The following is a 14,240-nucleotide window of genomic DNA, read 5'->3' as shown; positions in this document are numbered from 1 at the left end:
GACGTGCTATGCTTTCAGAGATCTATTTCTTCTTAGAGTTCTGCTGCTTCTTCTTAGAAGTGCGTCCTGCATCCTGCGAACTAAAGGTGCATGCTAGAGGTGCATGCTAAAGGTGCTGTCTATCAGAGGTGCTTCTTAGTGGTGCGTCCTGCTGTGATCTGCGACCTAGAGGTGTGTTCTTGGTCCTCCACTCTGCGATCTGCCATCTGCCATCTGCCTTCTGCCTTCTGCCTACTGCTTACTGCTACTGCTGCTGCTGCTTTCTGCCTTCTGCCTGCTGCTCGCTTATATTCCCTCCAGGAGGCGGAGGGTAGGGCCACGCCAGTTAAGGTGAGGAGCCAGCTGCCCAATCACGGCAAAAGTCAAAACGAGCAGGCACGAGCAGGAGCACTCGGGAACACATGTGCACGCGTTGTGTGCGTGGACTCACTTGATTACAGCCAATGATAAAGCACCTGAGTGTGTCTGTGTTAACCGACTTCCTCATCACCAATGGGATCAAAACAACTTCTGGCTGGCTGCCAAGTGCCATCCTGGTGTAGTCCTCATGGCATAGCCCCCAATACTGCCTTAACAATTCACTGAAATCCAGAGGAAGAGGTCCTCATGTCAGTTCCCTACCAACCACAATGCACAGAATTTTGCATCTGATTTAAGAGCAAAAGAATACCTATTGCATATTATCCACTTTGCAAGGATTCACAACCAGTATGAGTCCAGGTGATGCAGATGCCATGACCCCAGCCCTCTTTCATGCTACTCTTGCATAAATACTTACATATATCAAAACTACTCTGGAGACTCATTTTCCAGAAGATATGAAGAAACTACAAAATGCACATAGCATTTACCCAGTAATTCTGCCTCTATAATATTATGAGGAAAATAACCAGATATGCTGACAAAGACGTACATACTAAGTGTTTACTCCCGCATGTCCTAGAGTGCCCTCAAAAGGAAAGCAGCTGACATGCCCTATCAATAGGAAAAAGGAAAGAAAGCAGAAATACTAACAAGACATCTCCTATGACATTAAATGTCACCTACTGAAAGGAGACTAGATGCCTGGGAAAAGACAGAGATTTCTACTGAGGCCTAGCAGAACTTCATAGACCCCAAGGACTCTCCTGGTTTTCACTCATTCTGTGATACGGCTCTCCAGAAGGATGGACTCGAATGCACAGTGTCTAATAAGGAAACAAAAATGCTAGCACATGTTCATAAAATGCAAGAATACTAGGGCAACATCAACAAAACAAACCTGAGAGTAACCGGGAGAGAAAATAACATTGAGATGTAGCCTAAAGGCATTAAGAATATTTCTAATATGATAGTAATAGAAATAAGACATCCTTCAAGATAAAGGATGAATATAGGACCCCAAACAACTGATGGGAAGTTCTCTAAGACACATCAGAATCCAAATGTCTCATGTAGAAAATAAGGAAAGAATATTAAATCCTGCAAGAGCAAGACACCAGGTTATAATGATAGGCAAGCCAAAAAGGCTCACTTTTGACTTAACTCAGACCCTAAAATTGAGGAAGGCCCAGAACCAGATACTCCAAGCTCTAAATGAAAACAATCCCAGCCAAGACTGCTACACCCCACAAACTCTCCTCTGTATCTCACAATGTAAGTCTTAGCTAATACAAAAATGGCAGTATAATCCCAAGAATCTGAGCAGAAACCATAATGAAATTAAACCAGAAATCAATAGCAAGAAAAACATATGAAACCACATAAACACATGAATTTTGAAAATACCCTTTCAAATGAAGAATGGATCAAAGAAAAACAAAGATATTCTTCAAACAAATAAGAACAAAGAAAAAACAATCAAAATTTTGGGGACCATATGAAAAAAGAAGTGGAAAATTGTTACCATTGTGTACCTACAATTAAAAAAAATGGCCCCAAGATAATTTTAGACTACACCAAAAGGCCTTAGAAATGAAAAAGTCAACTAGCTGCAAAACCAGTAGAAGACAGAGTACAAAATTGGTGAGAACAGAAATTAATAAAATTGAGAAAAAAATACAAAGAAGCAAAAAAAAAAAAAAAAGAAAAAGAAAAAGAAAAAGCAGGAAGTTGGATATGTGAAAAGATAAGTAGGATTGGTAAACCCTTAGCCAAACTAACCAAAGGAAAAGAGAACAATTTCATAGTCAGAGATGAGAAAGGATATAATAGTTCAAACATTTTCAAATCCAGAGGATCATTAGAGACTATTATGAAAATATTAACTCTAATAAACTGGCAAATCTAGAAGACATTGATAAATTTCTTGACACATATGACCTGCCCACTGTGAACCATAAGACAGGGACAAATTTGTTGACACATATGACCTTCCCACTTTGAACTAAAGAGAATAATATGAACAAATGAGATTGAAATGCCATTTAAAAGGCCTAACAAAAAAGAAAAATCAGGACCAGATGGATTCTCAAATTAATATTACCAGACTTTTAAAGAAGTAAAAACACCAGTCTTTTTCAAATTATTCCATAAAATTGAAAGGAACTCTCCAGCTACATTCCCTGAACCCTGTATAACCCTGATACCAAAACACAACAAAGAAATATCAAGAGAAGACAACTATAGATGAAAAACACCATCAACATAGATGTAATAAGCTATAATAAAAGGTCAGCAAACTGCACTAAAAATCACATTAAGAAGATAATACACCATGACTGAGTGAACTTCCTCCTGGAAAATCAGTGATGTTTCAGCATAAGGAAAATCAATTCATGTAATTTACCACTTAAAGAGAATTAAGAATAAGAATCACATGATCTTCTCAAAGAGGCAGTGGTCAAGAAATTAATTTTGGTGCGCCAAATGCAGCATATTGCCTGTCTATAAAATAAACATGAGTGGTAGAGGGAGGGCTTTTTGGTGCTGTTGATCCAACTGGGGCATCCTGTATGCTGTCCAAGTACTCTGCTGCTGAGAAAAGCCCCAGTTCCTATACAGGCAGATTTGGAGGAATGTAGCCACACCCATGAGACCCAATAATTCACAGAGCCTAAAATAACAACAGAGTTTCTTCAAAAAAAAAAAAAAAAAAAAGCTTTCCAATTTCTAATTTACTGTATAAAATATACATTATGAAATGTTGATAGGTCTCCCCCCACATTTATATAAATGTCCTTCCTACATATTTAATATATATCTATATTATCTTTCATGTAAATATGGTATACCCAAAATGCAATTATCCATTGTAACATATAACACATAATAAAGATCCTGATAATTTGTATGTATGCACAGCTTTGAAATCATGTTTTTCTAACACTGAAGGATTCAGTTCCAAAAATGAAGCTACTGGATGAAAAGAAGAATATACTGGAAATTTTGATATATGCTTCAAAATCACCCTTCAAAATGATTTTTCAAATTCCACTTCCTAACGGTTCCAATAATGCATATTAATGTCTTTTTCCTCAGTTTTGCCAGCATGTCAGGCAACTACATGAATGACATACTTTTTAGTGTGATTAAACTACTTGTTAACAACCGGTACCTCTCTATTTTGCTACCTTGTTCTGATACTCATGCAACGATGAATAGCTCTAAATGAAGGCATTAAATTTGATAATGAATATAGCCTAAAATAGAATTCATTTTACAAGTTAATAACTGTTATCTATGGAAAATATTGGCAGAATCTTACTGATCATGTTCTTTCTCCTCAAGAGCAAACTGCTGTTTCCCAGGTTTTTTGCTACTTCTTTGTTGGATTAATTCATCACAACCAGCAGCAGCAGCAACATCATCACATGGTTGTTCTGATGTTTCCATTCCATGACTTCCATGCATCATGCATTGTTCTTCAACCTTTCAAGAAAGTTTGATATTAAGATAGCTGATATTTTTCAATAAAAGGCACATTTTTGTTTTCTTTGAGATTAGAACCTGACTCATTGGATTGTCATGATTTCAGTACATAAAAGGTAAAAAGAGGAAGAAAATTCCAGCTTGCACAACTAAGACAAGGAAAATTCCTCCTGTGTTTAGGTCATTATATTAAAGATCCTTAAGATGAAGGGTTATTGTTTTTTGTTACATGTTGGTACAGATGAAGTTTGTTTTATTTGCACATTTGTACATATTGTTACCAAGTGCCTTAATTGTTTAAAATTTCTGACTTGAAAGTTCTTTTGAAAAAGTTAGATTTACCTCACATTTTGTGTTTCCATTAGTAGTAATAGTTTAGGTACCTCACAAAATTTATTATGGTACCAAGCTGTTAGATTTTAGTGGGTACTGTAAGATTCATTTGAAAATTTACAGAATTCCATTCTTCACAAGGTGGCAAAAATTAGCTACAGTGGTATAATCATCATTTGCCTGGATATAAATTCCTTTCCACACATTACGGTCAGCATATGTAGCAAACTTGGTGAAAATGTGACTGGATTTTTTCTGTAATTTTGAACAGTCCTCTAACAACAAAAGCACAATACTGTTAGATTTTGCAAGTCTACAGATGACATCTAGGAACAGACCTCACAGCCTTTTCTGACTTTCCCCCTTCCTTTTAGTATCATGAACCATTAATATTTTTTTTTAATTCAGAAGGTATATTATAGAAACTTTTTCAGATTTTTCATCTAATTTACTCATGCACATGTAGTTCTATCAAATATCTTATTTTCTTTATAGTTATTTGTTGCATAGGCAGGCACTGCAGTATTTAGAAATTTCTATTTCAGTTCATTTTCAACTGCAAAACCAATGTGTATCATGTAACAAATTGATTTAAAATAAATCTATGTCTGTTAAACAAAAAAATTAAAGCTAAATAGGTGATTACTTTAATTTAGTCATTACCCTCCAGTGAAATATTTGTAAATTTTGCTTCATTTCTATTTGAGTGAGGAATCCATGTTTCAAAATGTAAAGAGGGACATTAATAATTCTATGATTTAATTTCACCTATCTTGGCCACCTACTAATTTCTATTCCCATGTAACTGCCACAAGGAAAAAAGAACATCATGAAGGTTGTCCTCTTCTGTCTTTACTACCTGATCTAACATTTACCAGGCAGATTAGAGAACAAGACTTTATGAGGCTTCAGGAGCAAAAGGCAGCTTTTCATTTCTGCACAAATCTATTCTTACCCCATCACCTTTTCCCATTTGCATTCTGAGGTTTTAAAAATGGGGTGGAGGTCACTAAAGTTCAAGGCCAAAGTTAGTATAGTCAGAGGGGAAGAGTCAAACTGTGGAGTTACTAACATACAACAGTAGAAAATGAGCTGCTTCTCAGTTTCTCAGATTTCTCAATCAATAACTATCAAGAAAATTTCACAGCTGGATGGTATGGAAATATTTACCAATTCTAGCCTGATATACTATTTATAATATGAATAAAACCAAGAAAGTTTAAATGATCCCTTCAAAGATCCTAAATGTCATGAGCTAGAATTTTTTGGCATACAATCTATCGATACAATCCCATCCATTTCATCATGCTGGGTCAAAACTTTCCTCAGATCAGGTAACTTTTATCATATCAGATGCATTACATGTGTAATTTAGTGAAAGTAATTCATATGTTCGAGAACAATAGAAAGCCTCATCTACTTTTCTTTTACCTGATATCTCTGACTGATTGGTTGTTTTTGTGTTTCTTAAACGAAATCTTAGGGTACCTAGGATCTCATCATCTCCTTTGGCATCATATACCAAGTGCATTTTGATTTCAAAAAATTGTGCCCAATGTCCTCCTCGTCAGGCTAATTTTAAAATATTTGGATAACTTGAGGGATATATACAAGTAGATTGGGAGATTTTCATTACTACAAAAAAAAAATGACCACTTGAGTGTAAACGGAATGATGTTATCCACCCTAAGGAAAGAAAATTATCAATTCTCCCATGACTTAATAAAAAGATCTACACTGACCAGAAGGTCATTTAGGTGCAGAGTTTGGGGCACAAAAGAAACATAGGGGCAATTTCTTCCTGCAACATTCCTTGAAGCTCTCTGATAGTTTAGAATGATCCCAAATTACTGGTGCCTCATAGCATAACTCACCACAACGTTCTCCACTACGGTGCCAGATCCATATAAGTTTGACAGTAAGTGGGAAGGGTCAGCTTGCTCACTAAATATGTGACTAAATCTAGAAGGTCCAGGTGCCAAAGCATGTGATTCCACTTTGGGAAAAATGAGTGACCATAAAAGAATATGAATGCATAAAAAGTATAACTTTTAAGTCTACGCATGCATTACCATGAAGAGTACAGGATCTGGATCAGTTAGTGTAACCTGTTAGTAGAGGCTAATCATTACCCAACTGTAAGACAAAATTTCAAAAGTGCCATTGTAAGAATAGTATTAAAAGAGTGATAATGATGCCCTTTTCCTCCCCTATTTTTGAAAGAGGATTTCCTTGACTAAAGGACAGCCTTAGCTTCTAGAAAAAAATTAGGGGTGTGTGGCTGCTCTTAAAAGGAAAATTACTTCCTTGTAACAGGAATTTCACAAGATTTCCTGTTAAATTTAACATGTGAAGTCTCAAATGTTTAATTTGAAATATCAAACATGTGGCACTCTTGGAATCCCAAGGACTGGGGTTCTACTTGGAATGAAATGGATGATGTTGGGATTCATAATGATAAGATCTTCAAAGTCCTGAGGTAGGGCTTGGGTGTTTTGCACAGTAGGAACACTCACCTAACAGCCTGAGTCCCTAGTGTCAAGCTCCTGCTCTTGGATGCAACAAACTCTTGAAAGAATCCTACAGCATCGAACTTCTCAAACTTTGTTTAGTATTCTTGGTTTCATGGCTGCTTTTCCAAATGACCAAAATTACCAGAACTCAGTTGAAATCTCACCTGATGTAGAAGATGCAATTCTTCTGCTGATTGTGAACCTCCTTTCAATATTAACTAGCATTTCATGTAAACAATCACAGAGCATCACCACCATCAACAGCATGAGATAATGCAGTCTGACCCCAGCGATCTCGCAAAAACACGTCAACTCCTTGTTGAAGAAGCAGCCTGACTGTTCCTTTGATTTTGTGTCCTGAAGCAAGCGTGAGGGATGTTCTAAAATAGCAGAGAGATAACTTCACCTCAAGAACCCCAATGAAGTTATTCCAACAGCTCACCTCATCTATACTACCAGTTTCATATCTTGCCTGTCCCTGTAACATTGACCATTTGCACATGCTAACAGAAACAAACCTCTAGAGAGCTTTAGGGTTCATCTATGTACAAGAGCTTCAGAGATAAAAGGAGAATACAGGAAACATCTTGACCCACTCAGGGCATACAGTGTAGAATTTACTAATTTAATGTCCTTTGATGGCCTATGCCGAAGTCATTTATTTAAAAGAGGAATGAATTGAAAGAATGATTGTCTACTATTTGCCTGGGATAGTGTGTTATACTGCAATTTATAGCTGAAAATGAAAGAAATTAAAGTGATTTTCAGGATTAAAACTGTAATAGCAATCATAGTATTAAAATAATTATAAGATTAATGTTAGTATTCCTATGAAAATACAATATTACAATGTTAATGTAATGATAGTCTAAAATACTGACCATAGGAGTTCCACTTAATGATGTTGATAAAAGGTACTAGGTTAAAACAAATCTGCTTTGGTATAAACCTTACAACCACATCGTGGGCATATGCTATTTTCCTTTTCCCATCAGAAAATATTTTGGTTGATAGGCAATTTTTCCAAGGTAGCACGACTCTCAAGTAAAACTAACAAGAAATCCAGTCCTGTGTGAATTAAATTTCTATATATTTTTCTTTGTCAAAAAACTATGACTTTTATTGAGGGAAGCAAAACAGTAACAATACAGGCTATTTTCCTTAACTCTCCCCATTCCAACTAAAAAGAAGAACATCAAAATATATTTCCAAAAAAGAAAAAGGCGAACACCATCAGATAATAGCAAACAACAGTCACATAGAGACACCCTTTTTTAAGGAAAGCAGTTGAAACCAAAAAGCATCCAAAAGACAAAACGAGTTTTAACTCTACATTACACGTGATGCAGAATTCTGAAGGCATCGCTAAAGCAAGCAGAGATTTAAAAATCAGATGAAATAAGAGAAAATTTAACATAGAATCAAAAAGCAAACAAAAGTTTTTATTTTCAAAGCTAATCAAAAAAATATAGAAATGCATAGATAGATAACAAAATGTCACTCTTCATTGTAAAGGAGTAAAAATCCTGTTACACTGTCTTTATTTTGCCCACCCTAATACTTGGCAACTGATGTTTTATTTTGGAAAACTGTACAATGCCCTAAACATTATAAGATAATCAACTTCCTCCCATCAATTGAACATGTCTGACTTATGGGATAATTACCTCTTTACACCATCAGTAAGGTCAAAAGAAACAGGGGATAAGTAAAGGTCTGTACTTTCCCTGATCAACTGCATGTGTAATTGCTCCCTTGTCTAGTAAAAATTCTTCCATATGTTGTTTCCCTTAGATTAGTAACAGTGGTGTGAGTCTCTCCTGTAAGAAAACAGAAACACCTTAGAGTCACTCAGTTGTATATTTCACAACTGAATTGAAAATTGTATAAATGACAATTTTAATGTGAAATTATAATGAGAGAAAACACATAGTAGCTCTTCCTCCTTAGAGCTTGGCACTTTGACAAGTGCTGCTCCTTCCCTTTGAGATGGCCCTCCTCTGCCAATAGTGACAACATGAACTTCAGCTGTCTCCACAACTCACTCCAAATACTCACCAACTCCAAGAAGCTTGCATTTATCATGGTACTATAGGGTAATAAGATTATTCCACACCTGAACCAAGACCTGCTTGAGGGCAGGGGCTATATTCTTGATGTGGACAGACATGAACCCAGAAACATGGTAATAAATTTTTTAAATATTTCTGTTGACTGAATGGGCTAAATTCCTCATCTTCACGGCAGGGTTTCTCATTCTATATTCTGAAGCATATTTTCTTTTCCAGAAGTATTGTCCCCCAACAGAAGATCTCTTGATCACTGGTTTCTGCAACAATACAAAACTGTGCATTCTATATCCAATATGAAAGGAATATCTTTAACTTTGCTTAATGTCTATGGGGTAACTCTTTTTGGAGGCAATTACAAATATTTCAGGCATTAGAGTTTCAAGGAGCTCTAATTTCAAGGAGCTCTTCAACAATAACAGAGTTTCATTCAGGTTAAGAAGAAATTAACTTCATTCTCTGTTACTTGTGTTGTCAGGATCCAGAATCTACTGTCAGGTTGTCCCACCCCAAAAGGATCACATTGAGAGAATTGGGTCTGGACAGTAAACAAAACAGATGGTTTTGGTTGCTTATGAGTAAAAGACCCATGCACTTTCTATAATTATCAGAGGAAAAATTCCCACATTAACTGCTCTTAACCTCAGTACAAAATTATGTTCCTACTTACAAGGATTACTCAGTGACACTCATGCATATCTGTTTTTAAATAATTGTACAGGTTCCATTTTAATTTCCACTTCAAGTCACTTTTCATTTGAGGACAAATAAAAATGAGAATATAAAAACTACTGGTTTGTCATTAGAAATTAACTGTGATCTACATGTACACTTTTTAGCATAATAAAAGGCACTAAAGGCACTAGATCACTTGATATTTTAGAGACACTGCTGATGGAAAAAATACCATGTGGTTGACAATATCCATAACCTATCTACCTATAACCATAATTATTCTACTGAGGCTTATATATAATCATATTGCAATACAGAATCATACTTTGGATGAAAAAATATGTAAAATACAGTTTAAATTCTAAAAAAGTAATTCAGTTTCAAATGGATCATATTCTAATCAAATAAAATAATCAAGTTTAAAGACACTAAATTTTAAAGACACTAAATTCCTTATCAAAATACATTATCAAACAGGAATTGTAAACTCAAACACTTCTAGAGGAAAAGTGCTTACATGAGGAAATGCCTATGTAGATTATCAGAAAACTGGAGAACTCATAGTCCTAAGACAAAGGACCTCACTCTATAACACCCACCAGACAATAGTGTATGCTCAAAGGAGGCCAGATACAACTCTTTTAGTGGGCTTAATAGCCACATTCTATGTGAGACTCCTCAATTTTCAGGCTGACTCAATTCACAGAGAGAAGCTAAATATGTGCATAGGCCACGTTTGAGCCACAGGCCAGGTGTGTGGGTAAGTGTATTGCTGTGGGTTTGTATCCAGTGACTGTGTATGAAGGTACATTTTGGCAGTAAAAATCTGCTCTGTCATATCTTTTGTTATCATAAAATTCAGGCCCAAAAATATCCTAAGAAGGACAGATTTAAGTCCTTATCAGTGTGAGTACTGCGACTACGGTGCTATTAGAAATGACTACTTGTCAAGAACAGAAGAGTCCATGAGAGAGCTGGTGCTAAGAGACCACTCAAAACTACCACCAAGCTGGAGCCAAAAAGAACCAGTGTTTCCCCAAAAAACAGAGATCTTAAAGCCTCCCAACCCAAGGACCACATTTCAAAATAAACTGTCAGATCAGCTTTCGAGATTCTCTCTCCATGTAAATAAAGATAAAATTCACAATAGTTTGCTGTTACCTGAATCAGAGGAATATCAAAAAGACATGTGTGTATTCCAAATCAAATGACCTTATCCGAGCCAAATGAACTCAACCTATTTGAGAACAAAAGCATTGAGGTGGAAGTGTTATCTCCCGCAAAGGAACCCATTCAGCCCGGGGTACCTCTGACTGTCATAGCCCCTGTGGAGCCAGTTGTCCTTGTGAACTGTTTAGCCCAGTTTATGGACATGAAGGTTGTCAATGGCACAGAGCAGGTCCTTCTCAAACTGTTTCCACTGGAGGAAAAGAGTTGCCTGGAAGCTGGCAGGGGAGATAGAGGGGATCCTGAGTACATGAGTAAAGAGAAAGGTGTAAAGGAGCCAGAAAATATACTTTCTTCAGAAAAAATAAAGTCACTAGCAATGGAAAGGAACACTGGAAAACTCGTAGGTGTCGATAATCTTCAGTCTTCAATTCAGAAACAACTGAAAGGTGTGAAGTGGGTAAGGTCTTATGATCTTTTCACATCTGGCTCTGGTGTGTACAATCACAGGGAACCCTTTCTCAATTCTGATGTAGTCGAGGATTTGCAGACAAAGAATGACTTGTATCCACATAGGACCACTTTTCCTTTTGCCTCCTTAAAAGGTCACTATCCAGTCTCTGTCACGAAAAGCAGTGTCCTGTGTGGTCCTGGAGCTGCATCAGGCCCCTTTCCTTGTAAAGCTGCTGGTTCTTTTGCTGAAGATGGAATAAATGTGCACAGTGATTCTCAGCAGCTATTTCATCTGGCAGTGTCACCTACAGCCACTTCCTGCTCTGGAGAAAAGGGCTTATTGCCTGCAGTCAATCACAGTGACTTGGAACCTGGCAGTCAGAGCAAGGTTCCTGCAAAAATGTCTTCCTCTACTGGAAAACTGAAAGATAACCAGGCAGAAGACAAGGCAGCCTCAAGTCCAGGCCAGACCTCCTCTCCACTGGAGAGTGAGTATTTACACACAGACATGACAGGAGGAGAAGACAGAGTTAGATCTCAGCCTGGAGGTGAACCTCGGGAATTAAAGGATTCTGAATGGATCAGTGAGACTTCCGAGGGTCCTGTCATCTCATCAGTATTTTCTCTGAGCTCTGGGTCTGAAAATGTCCCAGAGGGCATTAAATGGAATAGTTCAATATCCAAAATGAAGTCAATTGAACCCTGATGCAGATTGCCAGCTGAATGAGTCCTGTGCCAAGCCTTCATCTTTGTCTGCAAACAGCACCCAGATTCGATCCGTATCAAAGGGAACCTCTAAAGCAACACCTGAGGGCATTCAAGACATGAATGTGTCTCTTCCTGGTCTGGGGCCTTCCACAGGTCCTCTTCAGCAACCCCTGAATGAGGATGGCAATGGAGAGCTTCCTCATCAGCAAATCTACCAACAGTTTGCTAATGGCAGTGACAGGAACACCAAGAGCAGAGGGACCAGGAAGGCTCATGTTGCCACTCCAGTGCTGATCCCCAAAGGGGCTGGGCTGAGGGTGCTCAACTCCTCAGAGGATGCCCACATCGTACAGGCTACCTGTGATGCACCTGCTGGCATACCTTACAGCAAAGCACAGTTATCAAAACCAGCTCCTTCCTGCCCCATGAAACAGACTCAGACCTGCAGCCTTTGATGAGTGACAGTGAGCCAACTGACATGTCCCCAAGTCTCCTCGAGACAGCCCTTTGGCCTAAACCAAGAAAAGAGGATGCTCTGTGTAGCACCATCCCTAAGAAAACTGGCCCTGACTGGGCATCACAGCTGTGGCAACTTGAATAGGCAAGGGAGACTGCTGTCCAGGAGTCTTCCAATGAATAGGAATAAAACCAGGCAAGTAAACTCATCCAAGAAGAAAAGCAAGCTTCAGGCCAATCCCAGCCACTGCCTCAAGGATCCTGCCATTTTTCAGGTTGCCAGACAGCTCCAACTGATGGCTGCCAAACCGGATCAGCTGATTAAATGTCCCCATCAGAACCAGCTGGTCATCATGCTGAATCATCCCAATGTGGACTCATCAGAAGTGACCAATGTGATGAAGGTGATCAATAAAAACAAGGGCAATATCCTCAAGGTGGTTTCATCAGAGACGATAAGGTGTCAGCTGGGCATTCAACGGCAGCACATGTGGCTGACCTACCAAAACGTGAAGGACACTAACCAGCTCAGGAGGCAAATGATGTTGAAAATGAAAGTGAAAAAGGTTCATAAAAACAACTACCAGGTGGTGGATTCCTTGCCTGATGACTCTTCACCGTGTATATTTAAGTGCTGGTTTTGTGCACAGCTGTATGAAGACCTGGAAGAGTGGATGAGTCACGACAGCATTTGATAGAGGCGACCAGAGACTGGGATGTTCTTTCTTCCAAGGGCAAATGAGGAAAAGCTCATCTTTGAAGTGATTTGCTTTTCTTTTAATTTTTCTGTTTGAGGGATGATTCCCCCAGATTCAATAGGAGAAATGCAGACTGTAGGAATGAGGTTTACTGATTCTTCAGATCCCCTGTGGAAATGCTGATTCTTATCCGGGACTGTAGTGCTGGACTCCAGGAAGTATTTGAAGCCTCTGAAACTGTGCACATAAGTGGATGTGCATGCATTTTTCTGAAGAAAGGAAGTGAAGCTCTCAACATTTTTCAGTGGGATCCAAGACTTTTCTTTGTTTAATACTCATTTTTTTGAGTAGATACAAATCTATCATATTCCACTTAGGAGGGGCAAGTTTAGAATAATTTATACCTGCTCCTTATACAAATGCTACTGAAGAATTAAATCTACGTTTTGGTGTGCCCAAAAAAAAAAAAAAAAAAAAAAAAAAAAGAGAGAGAGAGAGAGAGAGAGAGCATCTATAAGCCCATTTCTAAGGATTTTCTAAATGGCGAAGAATGATGAAAGGTTGGAAGAAAATGGATGCTACTCTGCAAGTTAGCAGATAAAACCTTAAACACTCCTTTTAATTCCCAAGCACGGAAGTGGTGAAAGGCAGGTGAAAGTTAGATTACCATTATTGGGATGAAAAGGTTTGAAAAAAGGAGGACCTGACAAATATCCCACTCTTCCAGAGACTTCAGCAGCTTTGGACGTCTGGGATTTATATGTGACTTGAATGTATTTAGTGGCTCTTATCTAGGACTCTTATCTGAGTCAGTACAAAACATGTTTAAATCTAAATATCCATAATATATTTACTAAATCTAGATCTTCAGTGGAGAGGCTACACTTCTAAGTTTTCAAAACTTTCCCCCAGACACTCTCATGCACAGTTTCATGGCAGAGCCTGACGGGCAAAAAACCACGACTTCAGTGTCAACTCTGTACCAAGGAAAATTCCCTTTATCTTACGGGGACTGGGTCACAAATAAGAAAGGGTAAGCTAAGGTAAGACAGTCATGTACAGAAAATCTCATAAAATTTTTCCAGGTAGGGGAAGGATGTAAGTAATGTAAGTACATTTCATTCTAGGAAAAACAAAAATGAAAATCTCTCCCTTCTCCAGATTATAGACTTCATAGAAGGCCCCAAAGATAGGTAATTCAAAAAGTAAAAGACCCATCAAGAAATCATGTTACACAGAGTGAATACAGATCATGATGGTATTAGATATATACTAATTGCCCAATTTTCTCCAGAGGTGTTCTATATCAACTCTCCTTG

General features: G+C 37.9%; 1 pseudogene across 1 annotated transcript; it reads left to right on the top strand.

Moving 5' to 3' along the window:
• The first annotated feature begins 6,566 nt into the window (after positions 1 to 6,566).
• On the top strand, positions 6,567 to 12,965 carry LOC306641371 (zinc finger protein 518B-like; annotated as a pseudogene). Its single transcript has 2 exons — positions 6,567 to 6,661; positions 10,302 to 12,965. The product of its transcript is annotated as a zinc finger protein 518B-like (transcript).
• The last annotated feature ends 1,275 nt before the right edge of the window (positions 12,966 to 14,240 follow it).

The sequence above is a fragment of the Sciurus vulgaris genome, assembly GCF_902686455.1.
Source record: "Sciurus vulgaris genome assembly, chromosome: 12".
NCBI classification, from domain to species: Eukaryota; Metazoa; Chordata; class Mammalia; order Rodentia; family Sciuridae; genus Sciurus; species Sciurus vulgaris.
This window is presented reverse-complemented; position numbering and strand designations above follow the sequence as displayed.